Source organism: Phocoena sinus, chromosome 3, assembly GCF_008692025.1.
Source record: "Phocoena sinus isolate mPhoSin1 chromosome 3, mPhoSin1.pri, whole genome shotgun sequence".
Classification (NCBI taxonomy): Eukaryota; Metazoa; Chordata; class Mammalia; order Artiodactyla; family Phocoenidae; genus Phocoena; species Phocoena sinus.
The window spans coordinates 132577314-132592523 of record NC_045765.1 but is presented as its reverse complement, the minus strand read 5'-3'; the positions used below and the strand labels follow the sequence as shown (position 1 = coordinate 132592523).

Genomic DNA, 15210 nt, shown 5'->3' with positions numbered 1-15210 from the left:
ACATTCTAGCATTTTTGTCTGCGAAGAGTTATTTTGTTTCATTGCTATTTTCACAGCTTGTTAGTATAAATACTAACCAGGGCTTATGTTCAGTATCTTCTACATGAGTGCTTAGAACAGCGATGGAAAGACTGGATGGACAGATGTGAAGGGGTGGGAGGAATGGGAGTGGTTAAAAATTGAAAAGAGGGTTTAGTGAAACGCTAATTAGTTTAGTGTTATATTAAACATAAAGGGAATACAGAGAGTTAGAACTAGAGTTAATTAGAAAGGATTTTTGGAGGTAAGTTTTATTAAGGTTTTAAATAGTGGATGATGGATGGGAAAGATGATGTCAGTGGCTTATGAAAAGTCTTGAAGGTAATAATAGAGCGATGTATACATAATATAGTGTCATTGAAAAATAAGAATTGTAAGATTGGGGAAAGGTAAGTTTGTACAACAGTTAACTGTTCTACACATGAGTATTTCTCTAAGGTAAGATACTCCACTGGTTGACTTAGGTCTAGAATAGAGGTGACCAAGGTTAGTTCTTATTCTTCTAGATATTATGGGCATTAATTTTGCATTCCCTAGAAGTTCATGGTATTCCTAGAACTGAGAACAAATTTGAAGGGTCCATGGCTAATCAAAACATGGATGTATGTCTAAGTCACAGCCATTTTGTTAGCAATTTACAGTTGTCGAAGTTAAGATACTAGATTTTGGAAACTTTGCTAATTAGTACTACTTAACCACATTTAAAGAGTTTCTGCTTGCAAATGTGTTAAAAGAGATTTGAAAATAAAATTTTAAATCATGTAAGATGACCTTTGTTTCAGGCTTTAAAAAACTTAAAAGCCAAGGAAAACAAATTTTAAGCTCAAGTGAAATGATACATTTATTTGCTTTCTTTACCACCTTTTTTACGCGAAGAGCTTATGTTGTTCACTTCACCTTGAGAGAAATTTATGGCACTTCTCTCTTAGATATTATTTGCTTTTCGGCCTTAAGCACTCTCTTCACATTATGTTTTGAGAGGAATGAGGATCTGAAAAGGTAGAGCGTGGAAAGAGAACCAATTAATGGGGACATCTGCATCTAAAATTCATTTTATTGCTTAGAAAATATTTGCAAATGATGTGACATTTCAGATCACTTCAGTGAAATGAGGGGGGATAGAATCAGTAAGGCCCTCGATGAAGGGAGTAGTGAACAAATATAAATACTGAAGAAAAGGAACTATCAGCAGAAGGAAAGAAACAGTTAACTGCTACATTAACTTTTATGAATTTAACTCTAGTATATCTAAAAAACAAAGAGCAAACCAGAAAAACCCAACAATGTGTACACATAAGAAAGAGGAAAAATTGTTTAAACAGTGTAGTTGATTCAGCTGATCTAGTTGCTGAGATCCTGCTTTAGAGTGAGTCTGTTTCCACATGCTTCTTACTTGCCTGGGCTGAAGAGAGGGGGGACAACCCCGGATATATGGCCTATATTTATTCTTACTTTCCCTGACTTTCCTAAGGGATTGTCCAAGGTAAGTTTAACTATTTAGGATATTAATCTAAAATCAGATAAAATGGCACTCTATTTCAAAATAGCAATACTTGGGACTCAGGACATTTGATACAGTGTTTTTGTTTTTGTTTTCTTTAACCTATTCATGCATACTTATCTCACCTAGCCCTGTTCTATCACTTCTCAATTGGACTGAGTCTTGTGTTTACCTCAAATATAGCTCCTTAGGGTCTTCAGAGGGTGTTAATTAATACTGGTAGGGACTGAGTGTTTGGGACCTTTTTGTGAGGCCTATTTTGTGCTCCAGTCTCTGGCTGTATTTTGTTGCTATGTTTCCTTTTTCAGCATTAGATAAGCCAGTATGAATATGAGTCTGTAGGAACCTTCAATGAGTAAGAGGCACTAAATTTGATAAGAGTTCTGTGTGTATTACACCTTGCTAAGAAACTGTCTCAGCCCTAATTTGAAAAACATTAAGGACATTTAAAATCAGTAGGTTAGCTTCTGCTTCAGATAAGCTGGATAAACAAATTCCTCTGAAGGGCAGCTACTTTTTGCTGTCTGGAACATATCAAAGCCAAGTTTTGTGAGCTTTCAGTGTTTCTAATGTGTTTTCTAATAGGTTTCATTGTTTTGCTTATTTTCCTCATTAAAAAATACCCATAATTAGTTGGTCTGTTTTCATCAGTAGCAGACATCTTTGTTTATTTAAATATTTTAACACTAGTAAATATTAGAATAATGTCTTGGCACATAGTAAACCTTACCTAAATAAATGCTGATTTTATTATTGGTTTGAATAGCCTGAATATTTTTCTTTAATCTCGATGGTGGATATCGGGGTAGATGGTATTATTATTTATAATATTAATTTCCATTCCCTGTGACACGACTATACATCACCACCCCATTGGCCAAGTGACTTGTTTTGACCAATGAATTTTTTTTTTTCAAGGGGAACATCTCCTCTACCCGCCATTTTTTGTTTTTAAAAATATTTATTTATTTATTTATGGCTGCATCGGGTCTTAGTTGTGGCACGGGGGATCTTTAATTGCGGCACGTGGGCTCGCTTCTCTCTAGTTGTGGTGCATGGGCTTCTCTCTGGTTGTGACTCACAGGCTCCAGAGAGCATGGGCTCTGTAGTTGTAGCGCATGGGCCCTCTAGTTGTGGCACGCGGGCTCAGTAGTTGCTGCACGTGGGATTAGTTGCCCCGTGGCATGTGGGATCTTAGTTCCGGACCAGGGATCTAACCCGTGTAATCTGCATTGGAAGGCAGATTCTTAACCACTGGATCACCAGGAAAGTCCCTTGACCAATGAAATGTTAACCAAGAATGTTATACCATGTCAAGCAGAAGCTCCAAGAGCTATCCCATGTTTTGCCATGTCATTTTTTCCTCTGCTTCCCTGGTGGGGTCTTTTCTTTCAGCCTAGATCCTGGAATAAAGGTAACATGGAGGAAAGCAGAAGCTGATTCTTATAGGTTATATAAAATGTAAAGTGACAGAAACAAACTTTGTTATAAGCCACAAAGTTGTTTGGATTGTTGGCTGCCTCAGCATAACAACCTATACTGACTCTTCTACACACAAGTGAGCGTGCACACACACACTTGAAAATGAGCAGGTTATTTTTTTCTTTAATAAATTTATTTATTTATTTTTGGCTGTGTTGGGTTTTCGTTGCTGCGTGCGGGCTTTTCTCTGGTTGTGGCGAGTGGAGGCTACTCTTCGTTGTGGTGCACGAGCTTCTCATTGTGGTGCCTTCTCTTGTTGTGGAGCACAGGCTCTAGGTGCATGGGCTTCAGTAGTTGTGGCATGTGGGCTCAGTAGTTGTGGCTCATGGACTCTAGAGCCCAGGCTCAGTAGTTGTGACGCACGGGCTTAGTTTCTCTGCAGCATGTGGGATCTTCCTGGACCAGGGGTTGAACCTGTGTCCCCTGCATTGGCAGGTGGATTCTTAACCACTGCGCCACCAGGGAAGTCCCTAAATAGATTTTTTTTTTGTACTCAAGCACTTCTTTGACAAGTGTCCTGATTCCTCTTTTGTTTTCAAATTTAAAACAGAGGTGGAAATGAATTTAATTTGAGAAAGGGTACTCAGAACATGAGAGCTCTTTAGGAATAATAGTAACTAAATGTGATTATTAGACTTGCTGTGTGCAAGCTACTTTACATGAAGTTTTTAAAAGTTGATAATACATGGGACTTAATGAAGAAAGATGGGGCAAATTGATTCCTGTATAAATACATTTTAGAGAGGTCTCTGGGTATGGGGTGAATGCAGAATAAGACCATTTCAAATGGAAAAGCTTCTAAAATATACCCTTTGGTGAACATTGAGAATCATTTTTATGATGTTTATTCTGAGTACAAATTAATAATGGCAGCTAACATTTATTTCTCACTGTGTATTAGCCACTGTGCCAAGGACGTTACCTTTGTTATCCCATTTCTCACAGTAATCCTACAACTCACATGTTTTTATTCTCATTTTTCAGACAAAGAAACAGATTTTAAGTTTACATTACTAGGAAATGGTCTGACTTAGCAATTTAAAGGAATATGTTGACTTTTGCAGAGAGAAATATTATGTCTGGTAATAGTAAATTAAAACCTCAGTGTCTTCTCTGTTTTCTTTTTAGCAAGGTATATATATATATATATTTTTTTTATTTTGTGTTGGAGTATAGTTGTTTAACAATGTTCTATTAGTTTCAGGTGTATAGCAAAGTGATTCAGTTATACATATACATATATCTATTCTTTTTCAAATTCTTTTCGCATTTAGGTTATTACAGAATATTGGGCAGAGTTCCCTGTGCTCTACAGTAGGTCCTTGTTGGTTATCTATTTTAAATATAGCAGTGTGTACATGTCAGTCCCAAAATCCCAGTCTGTCCCTCCCCTCAAGGTATCCTGTATTTAAAAGACTATCTGATGCTCTTTACTTTCTTTCCATTGTTCCTTTTATACAGCTAGAGTCTCCAATTGAGGAATTAGGGGATTTTGTGGTTATTTTTGTGGTAAGGATTTTTTCCCCTAAATTTTGTAATTATTTTTGATGAGAGATTTTGTATAGGTAACTTGATTATTATACTTTCTTACTCTCTTAAACAAAATACATGTAAGGCATGTATTAAACAAGGTATACTGAACATATTTTTCTTTTTCTTTACTCTAGTGATCATTAGGAAATAGAGTTACCGTATTCTGCTGCCTTTAAAAACTATCAAGTGTCTGCTGTGCTTTCTGAGTTCTTGTGTCTACTTTTTTTTTTTTGCGGTATGCGGGCCTCTCACTGCCGTGGCCCCTCCCGCTGCGGAGCACAGGCTCCAGACGCGCGGGCCCAGCGCCACGGCCCATGGGCCCAGCCGCTCCGCGGCACGCGGAATCCTCCCGGACCGGGGCACGAACCCGCGCCCCCCGCATCGGCAGGCGGACTCCCAACCACTGCGCCACCAGGGAAGCCCATGTCTACTTTTTAATAGTGTTTTTGTATCCTTCCTTGACTGGTCTGCTCCCCTTTAGCAGTTCCACTGACACTTTTCGTTTATCATGGATTTGAATACCAAGCAAGTAAAACCAGGTAGAATTTTGTGTAAAATGAAGTAGGCTTAATAAAGCTTTGGTAATGGCTGAAATTTACTTTGTTGTGATTAAAGCCTTGATCTTTTTAAAGGTTGACAGATAATACATATAATACATGAGCTCTTATTATAACTTTTCTTTTTTTCAGTTTGCAGTATCCAGAGACCCTGATGGAACCTTTGCAGTGATCACATTCTTCATAACAACTTTCATCTAAATATTTGGATATTTTAGCAAACTATTCTAAGACTTTTGTCCTTTAAGTAATGGCATGAGAACAATTCAGAATTTCTGTTTCAAATTTTCTTTCTGTTTGTTACTGAGTATTTTAGTAGGTATATACAACCTTAGGTTCTTTAGAACTAGTTAGCTGCTCAAATGTGACCTTTTCCTTCTTGTCTTTACTCACTAGACTTTAATTGTTCCTCTATGGGATCATGCTCCAGTTCAGTTGTTTTTAAAACCTTGCTGTGCATCAAAATCACTTGCTGTGTGCATAAATAATTCAGATGCTTTGGTCCCAGTATATATTGGTTCAGTAAATTTAGGTTGAGATCTAGCTCTATAGTCATTCTGAAGGGAAGCTAGGGCTGAAAACTACTGTTTTTGGTTTTTTTTGTTTAATAGTTTCCATGCTATGTCTTGAAGGACTTCAAAATGCATTTTGCCTTAGGCGGAGGAGATTTCCAGAAACAAGTGCTTCTATTTTTGCATGTTTTCCTAATCTAAGTTTTGTTTTTCACCCATGTATTGTATAGAGTCTTTTTCTTGGAGAAACTTTCCTTTGAGGCAAAGCAGGCATTTTGATAATTTTGGAGAAAGCAGGCCATGTTACTCGCTCTCCAGAGACTCTTGTTCTTCCTTTTGGAAGGGCTCAGGTTTAATATAGCGCAGCTGTTGAACTCTGCCCTTCAGAGTTTTAAGAAGAAAGTGTTTTATCCTTTAAAATGGAAATGCCTTTTTTAGGGAGGTGGTCTTTGGCTGGATATAGTTCTCTAAGAAAGCTTTTCTAGAGTTCTTTTGTTTCAGTGATTTCTTAGAATTGTTTCAGATGTTGAGAGCACTGTCTCTGAGAGTAAAGATCTGGCTGCTTTTCTAATGTGTTTTGCTGTATCCTTAACAAAGCTAGATGAAGAGTTTATTTCTTTGTGTTTTCTAGGACTTAAAAATATGTTCTTTTCTTTATTCAGCCACTCCATACATAAGTAAATGGTCCTTGAATAGGGTTTACTAGACGAAAGATCCTGTTCTAGATGACTGTTCAGCAAGCCATATGCTTCTCCTAAAAATGTCAGTCTGTCTTGATGAGCTTTAAAGTGAATACAGATGTTTTGGCTCTTTTGAGGACTACCACCCTTTGTGTGGAAAGAGTACTTCTTTTTCAAGAAATTTCTTCAATATACTTATAGAAGTTTGCATGAAATTTATATTTATAACTTTTGTCTTTTAAGTCTAATGAAATTAGATTTAATTAGACATTAGTAATTTGAATTTAATTGTAATATCCTTAGTACAAATGAGATTTGGAGAAATAAACTGGGTCTTAACAAGGTTTTTGTTAAGATTTTGAATTTATTTGGTCTTTTTAAAAATTTGGAACTTAGAGTGCTATTTAATATTTTTATGCAATGAAAGGTGATATTTTGGCAGGAAGGGATACCTTTTTAGATGTTTGGTGTCTTCTACTTTGGTAGGTTAACTGTAGAAGTTATAGTTCATATAATGTTTGAGGTGGAAGAAAACTCTTGGATCATCCTTTCTGACCCTTTGTTTAATGCAAGAATCTTCAGAACTTCCTGCTTCTTGATCATCTAGCAGTTGAGGAATATATGGTGAATTACTGGTGGCCCTAGAAAACCCTCTATATTTTTAGGCTCACTGGTAAATGAAGTTTCTCTTTAATATTATATGGAAAAATTCTGACTCTCGTGCATATGTCAGCTCTTCAGATAACTGAAGACGTTTGTCATCGGTCATTCTCCTTCTGAGTCTGTGCTCCAGGCTTAGCATGTCTAGTTTATTTACCCCTAATTAATGACCAGATTTATTACCTCTTGGTACTCCTTAGGATGAATTTCATTTTTTTAGTATCCACTGTATTTTAAACTAAATGAGATGATCAGAAGTGGTAGTCTAGTGAATTTAAACCAAATTAAAGAAAAGCTATTGACTCTCAATATTGACTATTGACTCTCAGTTGGATTTAACATTTTTTAATTTTTAAAATTATAAAGAAAAATCCACTATTTTCCTTTTGGTGAACAGTTTTTAGAATTTTAACAAACATATAGATTTGTGTAACCATCTCAATAATCAGCGTACAGAATACCAAAGGACTTCACCCCAAAAGAGTCCCTCCTTACCCCTGTAATCTCTGGCAACAAATAATCTTTTCTTCATCTCCATAGTTTTGTAATTTTGAGACTGTAATATAAATGGAACCATATGGTATACAACCTTGTGAAGATTGGTTTCTTTCATTTAGCATAATGCCTTTGAGATTCTTCTAAGTTGTGTGTATCAGTAGTTCATTCTCTTTATTGCTAAATCATATTCCATTGTTTGGATATACCACAGTTTATTTATCCATTTACCCCTTGAAGAACATTTCAGTTTTTTCCAAATTTTTTTTTTTAAAATTAATTAATTATTTTTGGTTGCATTGGGTAGGTTGCTGTGTGCGGGCTTTCTCTAGTTGCGGTGAGCAGGGGCTACTCTTCTTTGCGGTGCGTGGGCCCCTCGTTGTGGTGGCTTCTCCTGTTGTGGAGCACGGGCTCTAGGTGCGCGGGCTCTAGAGTGCAGACTCAGTAGTTGTGGCTCATGGGCTTAGTTGCTCTGTGGCATGTGGGATCTTCCTGGACCAGGGCTCAAACTTGTGTCCCCTGCATTGGCAGGCAGGTTCTTAACCACTGTGCCACCAGGGAAACCCTTTTTCCAGTTTTTGACCGTGGTAAATAGAGCCACTTTAAACATCTGTGTACAGGATTTTATGTAAACATAATTTCATTTCTCTAGAGTAGATACCCAGGAGGGAGATTTCTGGGCCGTAGGTAATATACTTCAACTTTATAAGGTACTGCAAAACTATTTTTCAGAGTGGTCATACCATTTTGCTTTTCCAGCAGCAATGTTTGGAAATTTAGTTGCTCTGCATCTTTACTAACATTGGTATTGTCAGTATATTTAAATTTAGCCATTTTAATTGGTGTCTAATAATATTCATTGTGTTTTTTATAACAACTTTATTGAGATATAATTACCATATAATTCATTCATATAAAATGTATGATTTGATGGTTTTTAGTATATTCACAGAGTTGTGCAACCATTCAAAGTCAATTTTAGAACATTTCCATCACTCCAAGAAAAAATCCTGTGCTCATTAGCTGTCACTCCCTGTTTCTCCCTTCCCCTAGCCGTAGGCAACCACCAATCTGCTTTCTGTCTTTTAGGTTTACCTACTCTGGACATTTCATACAAAGAGAATCATATGTGATCTTTTGTGACTGGCTTCTCAATGTTTTCAAGGTTTAACCAAGTTGTAGCATGTATCAATACTTGATTCCTTTTTATTGATGAATAATGTTCTGTTGAATGGACATATCATACACAAGTTGATGGACAGTGGGTCTGTTTTCACCTTTTGGCTAGTATGAATAACATTCTGTGAACATTTGTGTACAAGTTTTTGTGTGACACAGGTTTTCACTCTTTTGGGTATATACGGAGGAGTTGAATTGCTGGACAATATGATAACTCTGTGTTTAGCCCTCTGAGTAACTGCCAGACTCTTTCCAAAGTGTCTGCACCACTTTACATTCCCACCAGCAGTGAATGAGGGTTCCATTGGCTTCACAATCTTGCCAACACTCGTTATTACCATCTTTATTATAACCATCCTAGTGAGTATGAAGTGGTATCTGGTGGTTTTGATTTGCATTTCCATCATGGATAACTCATGTGGTTTTAATATGTATTTCTCTAATGGCTAATAATATTGAGGTGAAGTGTTTGTAATGTCTTTTGCCAGTTTTTAAGTTGGGTTGTTTATTTTCTTATTGTTGAGCTTTGAGAGTTCTTAAAATATTCTGGATATAAGACCTTTGTTAGATATGTAGTTTGCAAATATTTTCTCCCCATCTGTAGCTTTTCTTTTAATTCTTTTAACAGTATCTTTCAGAGAGTAAAAGTTTTTAATATTGATAAAGTTCACCAGTTTTTTTCTCTTAAGGATTGTACTTTTGTTGTCATATCAGAGAACTCTTTGCCTAACCCCAGGACATGAAGATTTTTTTCCTCTATTTTCTTCTTGAAGTTTTGAAATCTTTTTATTCAGATCTATGATCCATATTGAGTGAATTTTTATATAAAGTGTGAGATTTAAGTTGAGCTTAATTTTTTTTTGCAAATGGACTATATTTGTTCCAACACCATTTATTGTAAAGACTATTCTTTTACCACTGAATTGCTTTTGGACCTTTGTCAGTAATCAGTTGACTATATATATATATATATATATATATATTTTTTTTTTGTTTGTTTGTTTGTTTGTTTGTTTTCTTTTGCAGTACGTGGGCCTCTCACTGTTGTGGCCTCTCCCGTTGCGGAGCACAGGCTCCGGAAACACAGGCTTAGCGGCCATGGCTCACGGGCCCAGCCGCTTCGCGGCATGTGGCATCTTCCTGGACCGGGGCACGAACACGTGCCCCCTGCATCGGCAGGTGGACTCCCAACCACTGCGCCACCAGGGAAGCCCAATCAGTTGATTGTATTTGTCTGGGTCTGTTCCATTTATCTAAATCCATTTGCCAATACCACATAGCCTTGATTACTATAGCTTTATAGTTAATGTAATTGAGGAGTTGTGATTTTTCCAATTTCATTCTTGTTTTTCAAAATTTTTTTAGCTATTCTAGTTCCTTTACCTTTTTGTCTAAATTTTAGAATCATTTTTATCCATATCTCTGAAAAATCCACCTGAGGTTTTGATTGGTGTTGTTTTAGATCTATAGATTAATTTGAGGAGAGTTGTCATTTTTACTATGCTGAACCTTCCAGTCCATATATATGGACGTCTCTTCATTTATTTATTGATTTCTTTCATCAGTGTTTCATAGTTTTGAATCTGCAGATCCTGTATGTTCTGTTAGATTTATGCCTACATATCTCAGTTTGGGGGAGCTGTGGTAAATAGCCTTGTTTTTAAAATTTCAGTTTGTAATTGTACATTGCCATATATAGAAATAGGACTGATTTTTGTGTGTTTGAGCAGGCAACCTTGCTATATTCATTTGTTAGTTCTTTATGTATTTTGTAGATTCTTGGGGATTTTTTAAGTAGGTAATCATGTAGTATGTGACTAGGGACAGTTTATTTATTCTGTCCAATCTCTCTATACCTTTGTTTCTTTTTGGTCTCCAGAAGTGTTAAACAAGGGTGGTGACAGTAGACATTCTTGCCATTTACTGATCTTAAGGGAAATCTTTCAGTTTTTCACCGTTAAATATAATGTTAGCTAAAGATTTTTTTTGGTAGAAATGCCTTTTATCAGATTGAGGAAGTTTCTACTCCTAGATTGCTAATAGGTTTTAATCATGAATGGATGTTATATTTTATCTAATGCCTTTCTGTATCAGTTGATATATTATTATGGTTTTTCTTCTTTAGCCTGTCAATATGTTGAATTATGTTGATTTTTCAAATAACTGAAGCAGCCTTGCATTCTCAGGATAAATCCCACTTGGTTGTGTTATTTAATTCTTTTTATATACTTCTGTGTCTGATTTGCTAATACTTTGTTGAGGCTTTTTACATCTATATTTATGAAGGATATTGGTTGTAGTTTTCTTTTTTTGTTCTATTTTTGTTTTGATATCGGTATAATACTGGACCCAAAATGAGCTAGGAAGGACTTCTTCATCTTCTGTTTTCTTTTGAATTGCTTTAGTTCCATCCCACAAATTTTGATATGTTGTATTTATTATCTTTGGGTTCAAAATATCTTATTTCCCTCCAAACTTCCTTTTTGATACATGGATTATTTAGAAGTGTTTTAATTTCCAAGAATTTGGAGATTTTTCCTCTCATTTTTCTGTTTCTGATTTCTAGTTTAATTCCATTATGTTCTGAAGACCTGATTCCATGGGGTTTCCCTTTTTAGTTTCCGTCTAGGAACTTGTGGCTCTTGCTACCTTGTTTTGTAGTGCAGTCCTACAGTTACATTTGCATCAGGGGCTAAGGGATGGGAGGACAGAGAGAGAAAAAAAACAGGAAAGCAGTAGGTGTTGGTCCTACCTTCTTAAAATCACAACTTCAATGAATGGAGAAGAAGGTTTCCTTCCCTCTAGTTTTTGGCTCTTGCAGATTTCCATGTATGGAAGCCATAGGATTGCCTACTACTTGGTGCACGAGAAAACAAAGAAAAGAAAAAAAATGGGTGATTTCCCACTCAGACATTTCTGTTAGTTCCCCTTCTAGCTTCTTGGGACAGAATGCTTCTCCTTCAGAAATGCTCATTTCTAGGTTTCCAGTTGCATTAAGTTCAGGCAGGGGCTACTGGAGGGAAAAAATATGGTAAACTCGTCTCTGGTTGACTGATACTTTGAATTCTGGTAATCTTCCCTGATCTGCTTGCTATTTACTTTTCAGTGTTCAAATAGCTTTTCCAAGCATCGTGTCCAGAATTTATGGTTGTATTCAGTGGGAGAGACAGGATAGAGTGTGCTTACTACATCTTACCAGGGCCAGCCAGCCTAGGATGAATTATTTAAAAGCTAAATTCTAATATTTCTTGCATTTTAGTACATCTGAATAGGTTTAAAAAATCTAAAAGGTGACCCCCCAAAAAGTTCTTCATAGAATCAGATTCTAAACCATTGATTCTCAACTGTGGTAGGAGGAAGAAACTTAGAAATGGGCCAGAGAAAGGGTTTAAAAGAAAATACATGTGCATTTGGTTGAAAATTATGACATTTAATAAAAGATGGAAATTTGTTGCCCATGTAAATGGGCAGAAAAATACATTGAGTCACTGTTTTAGACCACCAACAAATAAATCTTAATTTCTTTGAGAGGATGTAGGAGTCAGAGATTTATTTTGAGTAACTGATGGAAGTTTTGGTGACTTCCTTCTAGAGGTGTATACACTCAAATATATAAAATCAAGAGTTACATTTCCAGGGTATTCATGGATCCCAGGCTTTTGTAGCCCTTGCATAGAGAGCACTAGATCTTATATGACGTTTTGTTTATACTAGCTCTTGTGTTAGACCGTTCTCAGTTGCGAGTGACAGAAACCTAGAAACTCAAACGACTAGCATAGATAAGAAGATAGAGTTGGTTTATATTGGTATTATCAAGCAATGAAAAGGGCAAGGGTACTGCTAACTGGTCCCAGGGATCAGAGCTAGAAAGCTACTAGGTTCTCTCTCTAATTTGTCTCTGCCATTTGTCAGCTACTACTTCAGCTTGTTTTTTTTTTGATGTGGCAGATATCATAGCTGATGGAACACAGTAGTGTTCAGCTATTTAACACTGAAAAACTGAAGTTTTTTTCAGGCTTATATCTCATAGCTTTATCATGAGGGAGGGACTGAAAATCCCTTTCTTTGGTACCAAGCTTTAAAAATCTTGGGGGAGGGCTTCCCTGGTGGCGCAGTGGTTAAGAGCCCGCCTTCCAATGCAGGGGACACGGGTTCAAGCCCTGGTCCGGGAGGATCCCACATGCTGTGGAGCAGCTAAGCTCGTGTGCCACAGCTACTAAGCCTGCGCTCTAGAGCCCATGAGCCACAACTACTGACCCCGCATGCCACAACCACTGAAGCCCACACACCTAGAGCCCGTGTGCTCCGCAACAAGAGAAGCCACCACAATGAGAAGCCCGTGCACCACAACGAAGAGTAGCCCCCTGCTCGCCGCAACTAGAGAAAGTCTGCACGCAGCAACGAAGACCCAATGCAGCCAAAAATAAATAAATAAAATAATTTATTAAAAAAAAAATCTTGGGGGAATACTCAGTTGAGTCAGATTAAACAGACTAAGGGTTTACTGTGATATAGTCATTGTTTGTAATTGTACTTATGCTGTTGTATCATATGCATATAGGTTATAGAAACTCTGGAAGTTGGTTGTAATGAAAGCTGGGCCCCTTGAACGAAAATTAAGAACCAGGAATATTTTATTTATTCATTTATTTTTTATTTTTTGGCTGCGTTGGGTCTTTGTTGCTGTGCGCAGGCTTTCTGTAGTTGCTGCGAGAGGGGGCTACTCTTCGTTGCTGTGCGAGGGCTTCCCATTGAGATGGCTTCTCTTGTTGCAGAGCACAAGCTCTAGGTGCATGGGCTCTAGATAGAGCACAGGCTCAGTAGTTGTGGCGCGCGGGCTTAGTTGCTCTGTGGCATGTGGGATCTTCCCGGACCAGGGATCGAACCCGTGTCCCCTGCATTGGCAGGCGAATTCTTAACCACTGTGCTACCAGGGAAGTCCCAAGAACCAGGAATATTTTATACTGCAATATCTTTAGGGAACAAATAATGTTTGTGTATATTGTATAGACTGATCTCTTACCTGTTTCTTAAAGAACTCTGGGATTTTGCTTGCTAAGTTTGCTCACTCATTCAATAAATGCTTTTGGTTCTTTTCTAGTCTCCAAGACTGCAATTCTACACTTTAATAGGATGTATGCCTTTGTAACATCTGCTTTTAGGATGAATGTGTTAGGGTAAAAGTGTTCAATCCAAGGATAGGTGATCATTTCTTAGGATCTTGTGCATGGGCTTTGTCTTAGATTGGCATTTCCCAAAGAAGAGTATGAGACCATGGGTATAGGTGGTTTATTTGAGAGTTGACATAGGAACTAGAAGTGAGGAGCTCTGGAGTGAGACTGGGAAGGAAGGAAAAAGGGTGATAATTGAGATTGCTGCAGTGAGCAAGCAGTAGGAGGCTCAGTTCCACTGGAATCTCCTAAGCATACAGAATGCCTTTCAGTATTATGCATTTGAAAGCTGGAAGGCTTGAACATTTATCTACTGGTTCTCATTTCCCTTTGGTTGAAGGTGTTAGCTCTTCTGTACTCTGAGCTATACTAGTGCTCCTGAAGACCCTCAGGCATAATGAGTTCACTTCAGGTGGGATACTGGATGATGACCCGAGTCTGAGCTTCTATAGCTGTGGCTGAAAAGAAAAATGGGTCAAAGGAATGTAATGTGAGCACCAAAGGTATCGGTTATAGGCTTCCTTATAACTCAAGAGTCTCTGCAACCTTTTTTGGGGAGAGCGGAGTTGCTAATAAGAATTCTTTTAATTTATTTTTTTAAAGTTTTTATTTTTTAACATTTTAATTTATTTATTTTTGGCTATACTGGGTCTTCGTTGCGGTGCGTGGGCTTCTCTGGTTGTGGCTTGTGGGCTTAGTAGTTGCGGCGTGCAGACTTAGTTGCAGTATGTGGGATTTTAGTTCCCCGACCAGGGATCGAACCTGGGCCCCCTGCATTGGGAGTGCAGAGTCTTAACCACTGGACCACCAGGGATTGTCCTAAGAATTCTAATATCTATAATTTATTGAACACTTAGGCACTGTGGTAATTGCTTTATGTATGTTATTTCATTTCATGAAAGTGAATGATCTCATTTTAGATGGTCTATTGATAATTATAGTTTAATCTATTCCTAGGGTTGTAAATAACTCATATTTATTAGAATTTGCTTTATTCACCAATATTCTGAAGGACATGACAAAGGATCAGGACACTGAGGTCTTACAACTCATTCAACTGTAAATAATAATAGAAGTTCTCTAGGGAAGAGAACAGTTCCATGTTTAAAGAATTCATGATGGCATAATACTCCCGTATTGTGTACCAGTTGACCAGTGACTGTAACATCCCAGCAGACAAAGGTCAACCTACAGAGTTTTCTTTGAATTTGAGAATGTAACAGGTACTAGTGGCCAGTAACCTAGTTGATCTCATTCTCTGGGTGAGCATATATTTTCCTTTCACTGACACTGTCTAAATGATTTAATGGTAGTTATGAGAACTTTTTTCTACTGCTATCTTTTTTTTTTTTTTTTTTTTGCGGTACGCGGGCCTCTCAGCGCTGTGGCCTCTCCCGCCAC

The 15210-nt window shown here is 37.4% G+C and overlaps 1 protein-coding gene and 1 non-coding gene across 3 annotated transcripts in view; one reads left to right on the top strand and one right to left on the bottom strand.

Moving 5' to 3' along the window:
• The window catches only part of NDUFS4 (NADH:ubiquinone oxidoreductase subunit S4), a 121911-nt gene that overhangs the window by 910 nt on the left and 105791 nt on the right, over positions 1–15210 (top strand). The window lies entirely within an intron of this gene.
• On the bottom strand, positions 14551–14623 carry TRNAG-CCC. The gene has a single exon. It is a non-coding gene; the product is annotated as a tRNA-Gly (tRNA).